At 42.0% G+C, this 6,256-nt stretch overlaps 1 long non-coding RNA gene across 1 annotated transcript; it reads left to right on the plus strand.

Moving 5' to 3' along the window:
• The first annotated feature begins 455 nt into the window (after positions 1–455).
• On the plus strand, positions 456–1,185 carry LOC134982848 (uncharacterized). The gene is made up of 3 exons (XR_010191532.1): positions 456–529; positions 791–868; positions 957–1,185. It is a non-coding gene; the product is annotated as an uncharacterized LOC134982848 (long non-coding RNA).
• The last annotated feature ends 5,071 nt before the right edge of the window (positions 1,186–6,256 follow it).

The following is a 6,256-nucleotide window of genomic DNA, read 5'->3' on the forward strand; positions in this document are numbered from 1 at the left end:
CACTTTCACTATTTAGGATTTATTATATAATAATGTGCAGTACAACGTGAAGTAAACAACAGGGGTGTCAATTTGTAAGGGAATATGCTAAGATATCATTTGGACCTATAATGGATGTGAAGCTTTGCCTCATCAAATATACTAAGGCATTGTTTGAACTTATAATGGCTGTCAAAACTCTGCCTTTTCATAATATATAAAAGTGCAAATTGATATTATGAATAATTAGGCATATAAAGATATTATTGATCAGCGATTTGGTTCACCATGGTCCCTCACAAATAGTGCAATGATATTGTATATATAAGAATAATAGGGATTAACTCCATTCGCATAATGAATGTTATGTATAGTTAGGTTCCAATATACAATGTAAATAACAATCTGTAGCTTATAATTTATGCTGGTAAAGTTCACCTATCCATACATATTATTGTCTGAATTTCCAATTTATAGGTTACTGTCACAGCAATTTTTCTTCTGTTTATACATTGATGAACTTTTTTATGATAGACACCAATATTGGAATGTGAGTAGCTTTGTTTGAATGTCTATGATATAATGGAATAATTACCATCAATTCTGCTTTTGAATAATGAGTAACATAGAATTGCACTCAATTTGTGATTAATTGAGCAATTATCATACCCATTGATAGAGAGTATATTGCATCTATTCCTCCACTACTCCATTTTGTTTGTTCCTTCCTCCTTGATTATGTTTACTAATTCTATTGTGAATATATATGGTCACTGTAATTTAATATCAATTCTAATGGTGACATTTCTAGATCCTTTATCTGTGAGAATTTTTATATACACCCACGGCAAAAGTTGGAGGTGATATCTTACAAACTTTGATCTCATTGGTATGTAAGTAGATGATCTTAATGTAGCAAGACTGTGATAAATGTAAATAGCATTTGGTATATCACCCTCTTTCTAACTACCACTCAGATTGCGTCCCCTGATGAAGTCCTGTAAGGACGAAACGCGTTGGGCACTCACGCATTTGTGATTTGAACATACATCTGAACGCTTCATTGAGAAATAGATGTGGATATTACCAAAAATTATCAAGATAAATATTTGTCTATACTGTCCATTTGTAATGTAAAGTCATGTGTATGTTTTATTGAAACTTTTATATGAGTACAGTTTTTACTGTTTAAAGAATTATTTTAAAATAAACACATTTGTATGTGAAATCTGAAGTGGTTGAGCTCCCATGAGAATTTCTTAGATATATATATATATATACATATATATATCCTGGTAGGTCCTGCACTCACATCTCATCCGATTCAACGTAGCGGGTGCTCCTAATAGACCATAACGATCCACTTGAAATAGTAGGGTTTCCACACTGTGGAGAGTGCACTCACGCAGAAAGATAAATCCATCCAAAAGTAAAATATAGAGTTTTATTGGTCATCACATAGCCTTAGTGTCGACGTTTCGGTTCATAAATGAACCTTTCTCAAGACCGGCGATGTAGAATAATCTAATCAACATCGTATAGAAAAAAGGCTGATATAGTATCTAAAACAAGAACAAAAGAAGCACAATTGAGAACTCCGCCTCCCAGGCCATATAGCAATATAATCTCAATCGATTTTTTATATAGAGTAAGGCACCAATATATAGATACCCACACCATTGCTCGTCACCCACTAGATAGGAAAAGAGTCTAAGAAATAGTGCACTAATAAGTTACATGGCATGCAGCACCTCAGTGTCACCATAAATCCCTCCGTGTAGTCCCACTCACCTGACCTTACTTCTTCCATAATGTATATGGACAGAAGATCGCAGGTATAAATTCCTCAACACAACAACTCAGGTTTTCAGAGGACATACAAATCTATAAGCATAATATCAGAAATAGTCAACTCTGTCCAAACCACACAATTACTATGTCAGTCCATGGACATTAATGAGACATACCTGGTATATCAGCTGCTGTGACCTAGATGCAGCTACAGGAGCTCAGGGACACCAATGTGGCTAAACGGTTAATATTTAAAAAAAAATCATCAGCCACATCTCAAAGATGACAATCCTCACAAATCCACATAAAATCATCCATATTCCACTTACTGGTGTCCTGAGATCCTAGTCATCCCTGAGCTGCATAACTAGTACCTGCGGTTAATGGACTATTTAAACTCCCCGGACCGGAAGTAGCCGGAAGAGATGGGGGTAACCGTGCTCAGAGTCCCCATCCGTTCCAGGTCCCTACATACGAGTCATTAACACAGCGCCCATTCATCCCGGCACCCACACATGCCACATACCACCGGAGAGCCGCTCAAACGCCAGCCGCGCAACAGCGAGGCACAAGTATGACCCGGCCGCCGTGAGGAGCGCCATGCGTTCCACTTGCCGGAAACGCTGCGTTCCACCCGGCCGGAAGCAACAAGTTTTTATATATATATATATATAGTTGCCCCCAGAAGTGATATACAGTAATGGTTGTCAAGATGATGTTGTTACCATAGCAGCAGATAAACACTATGGTATCTCTAAACAGACCCAGCTACACCTGCTACAAGTGCTGCTATGGTAACGGCATTGTCATGACAACCATTACAACTTTTGGGGGATGTTGCTTCTTTTCTGACCAGTATGGTGTTTCTCTCCTATCCACCATGGTATTTAAGGTAAACTAGCTGTTTTTTATATATGGTTGTTGCACTATTACATGTGATCCTGATTAAAAAGCATGGGTGTTCTGAAACAATGCCAAAATGGTTGAGCATCTGCTTACATGCCGGGACTGTACTATGTAACCATGGTTCATGGTTACCTAACATCTAATGACGCGGATGATGGTTGCTAACAAATAGATTGTAAGCCTGTGAGCAGGGCCTTCTTACCTCTATGTCAGTCAACAGGTGAATTTAGATCTCATATGCCCTAAGCAAGACACCGATTCTGGGGCCCCCCTTCCTCAAACAATCCTCAGTGCCGCCCCCTCCCCCCACAATTGTAGCAGACAGGTCCCCGCTCATTATGCTGCCCCCCAGTCAGCGTATGCACCCCAATCTGCCCCCTGACAATTATAGCATGCAGATAGTAGTTGTACTAGTGTATTTATTATGATTTATTACCAGTTATTTATATAGCCAGTGCATTAACTAGACATTTTAGTGCTGTGTGCAAGAAACAGTATTGGCGCCCCCCCTCCCACATCATATTTGAAATAGGGCCAGTGCGCGCCGTAGGTGTGTGCCAAAAATATAGGGGTGTGGCTTCATGGGGAAGAAGCGTGGCCACAAAATAGTGCCAATTCAAAATATGCCACACAGTAGTGCCACTTACCCATATTACGGCAGGCAGAGTCCCCCTTTTACACATTCCGGCAGGCAGAGCTCCCTTTTACACATTACGGCAGGCAGAGCCCCCTTTTACACATTACGGCAGGCAGAGTCCCCCTTTCAACACTATGGCAGGAAAGGTCCCCCTTTTACACATTGTGGCAGGCAGATTCCCCCTTTTACACATTACGCCAGGATAGGTCCCCCTATTACACATTGTGGCAGGAAGAGTCCCCCTTATATGCAGTACAGCAGGCAGAGTCCCCATTTTACACATTACTGCAGGAAGATTCCCCCTTACACCCCCCCCTGCCCTTAGAGTGTAGTAGAATGTAGTGTAGTATAGTGTAGAATAGTGTAGTGCACTGTAGTGAAGTGTACTGTAGTGAAGTGTAGTGTAATATAGTGTAGAGTGTAGTGTCTGTGTAGGCACGTGAGGTTTACGTTCTTCCTGCGCTGTTGCCGGCTCCTGTACAGAACTGACTCCTCTGCGGAGTCTGCACACTTCACAGACAGAGAGGGGGCAGGCCGCGGGAGCGCAGCAGCACAGGGGGGATATCCTGTCCAGCGCTGCTGCTGACTTTATACAGTGATCAGTGGCTCCAGTTGGTCGGAGCTTGGGGCTGCTGCGGGTGCCAGGCACAGGGGAGCGGGAGGATGGCCGTCAGCAGGAGGGATATGCAGCCACTCAGGGTGTATGTAGAAGGTGCGCCTACAGGGCAAGTGCGCTGTGGGCAATGCACCTTCTGCATACACCTAGTTACGGCCCTGTCATTAATATTCAGTTACAATATACTGCCATACCCGGGATTCAGACCTATAACCTGTTGAACTGTAACCAAACATCTTACTCATTGAGCTATTTGATCCTGCAAAATTCCAATGAATACTAGATGAAGCTACTGATACTTTGTAAAAAAAATAATCAGTATGTAGTGTGCAGCCACACATCCAATCTCTTGCAGTCACACAATAAACAGATCTGCTCAGCTGCAATGCTGATCATTTTTTCACTAAGTACAAGGTAAGCTTCAAATAGTTAGAATTCTCTAGCTTAGAATTATCTACCTTTCTATGTAAGGGCAGATAGCTCAATGAATAGATTGTCTGACTGCAATGCCTCAGGCAATGGGCTCAAATCCCGGGTATATGAGCATCTTCAAATGTAATAAAGGACAATGTGACTGAATAACAAAGAAAGCTCAAGTTGAGTTCATGAATGTTGTATAGGTATAAGTGACAGAAGGGGTCAGGGTAGGAGACAGTGGTGGTCAGGAGATGCTGGGCTTCAGAAAGGGGGGAAGCTCAAAGTGAAAGTAATTAAAACAGATAATTGACAAGTGCCACCAATTGTCCCCCCTACCCTGCAGCACTATGTGCGGTGCCCCCTCCACACACACCGAGTTACAGCCCTGTATATAGCACAAAAATATTCTGCAGCACTTTACAGATAACATCTGGCCATTCACATTAGTGAAGATTACAATCCTTATTCAGCTTCAGTTGCAGTTTTGCTATTTCGGCAAAACTGCCACTGGCTGCGATCGCATGCTGGTGGCCACCCAGCACAGGGCAATTACATTGCGATCGCATTGCTGATTTGTGGGAGCCCCCCTGTCTAGGCAGACAGGCAGCGAAGGGCAGCCATTTTTCGGATTGCAACGACCGCATGTGACATCACGCGGCCGCCCCGAACCTGCCCCCATTTTTGCCAGCACATCTGACCAACGCTGAGTCACTACCCGTTCCGCCCTGCGAACACCTCTGCCTGTCAATCAACAAATCTGCAGTAATGCAGATTTATGTATGTACAGTGCAACATCAGTGCACACCTCCCAACTGTCCCGATTTCAGCGGGACAGTCCAGCTATTCGGACACTGTCCCGCTGTTCCTCCCGCGGGTCGCAGTGTCCCGCGGGTGGGTGGGGCAGTTGGGAGATCCTGTGATCACCGATGCTCTGCTCTGCAAAGCAGTCGGTGATCACTGAATTAGGGGCCTAATTCAGCAAGGATCGCAAAGCCGCAAATATCGCAGAACATGCGGAAAATCGCAAAATCTGCACCATACCATATACCACAAAAACTGAGAAAAAAAACGCAACTTCTGAGATGAAGCAAAAACTGCGTATGCACTACGAAAAGTAGGCGTGTAGGGGGCGTACTAAAGGGCTGGACTCACAAAAACTACGATCAGGGGCGTGTTGTGGGCGTGTGCAGATGTTCGGTGGGCAGTGCATACGCAATTTTAACAACTGATCACACATTTATGATTAGTTTCTGAGTGACTACAGGTCACAAGCTGACCTCAGTTGTAGAATGTTCGATGTATACTGCAATCATTGCTTCATTACACCCAGCTGAAGAAGCTCACACCTTAGACCACAAATCACTTCATTCAGCTGTATTGAAACTTCTAACACGTAAGGAAGATTTAAACTCTGTAACACATGTTTATTTATAAAATACAGGTTAGGAACCTAATTGTTTTTACACTTACTAACAATCGAGGTTTGACAACCACACTATTTTTTAAAAGCAAACATTAATTAACATTTCCAAGCATTTTGTTTTGTAGGATCTGCTTAATGTCTTTTAGCTTCCTAACAGTTTTTTAATGCTTTTTAAGCAACCAACACGTTTTTTGTTAACAAAACATACCCACATACATTTGGTTATTTTTATTTTTTTCATTTTTTTTATATCGCTACACACACACAATATTGCACTACCTACCTGGAAAGTAGGTAGTGCAATATTTAAGGTTAAAACACAGTTGTTTGTAAAAATTGCGACATCAGAAACATGTAAGCAAAAAATGCGTAAAATTGTAAATTTATACGCAAATAATGCGTATTTTTTTAGGTCTTCACAATATTTGCACATTTCACAAGCCCACCTTTTTGTAATATTAAATTAGTGTTGCAGTTTTTCCGTTGG

This window comes from Pseudophryne corroboree, chromosome 1 (genome assembly GCF_028390025.1).
Source record: "Pseudophryne corroboree isolate aPseCor3 chromosome 1, aPseCor3.hap2, whole genome shotgun sequence".
Lineage (NCBI taxonomy): Eukaryota > Metazoa > Chordata > Amphibia > Anura > Myobatrachidae > Pseudophryne > Pseudophryne corroboree.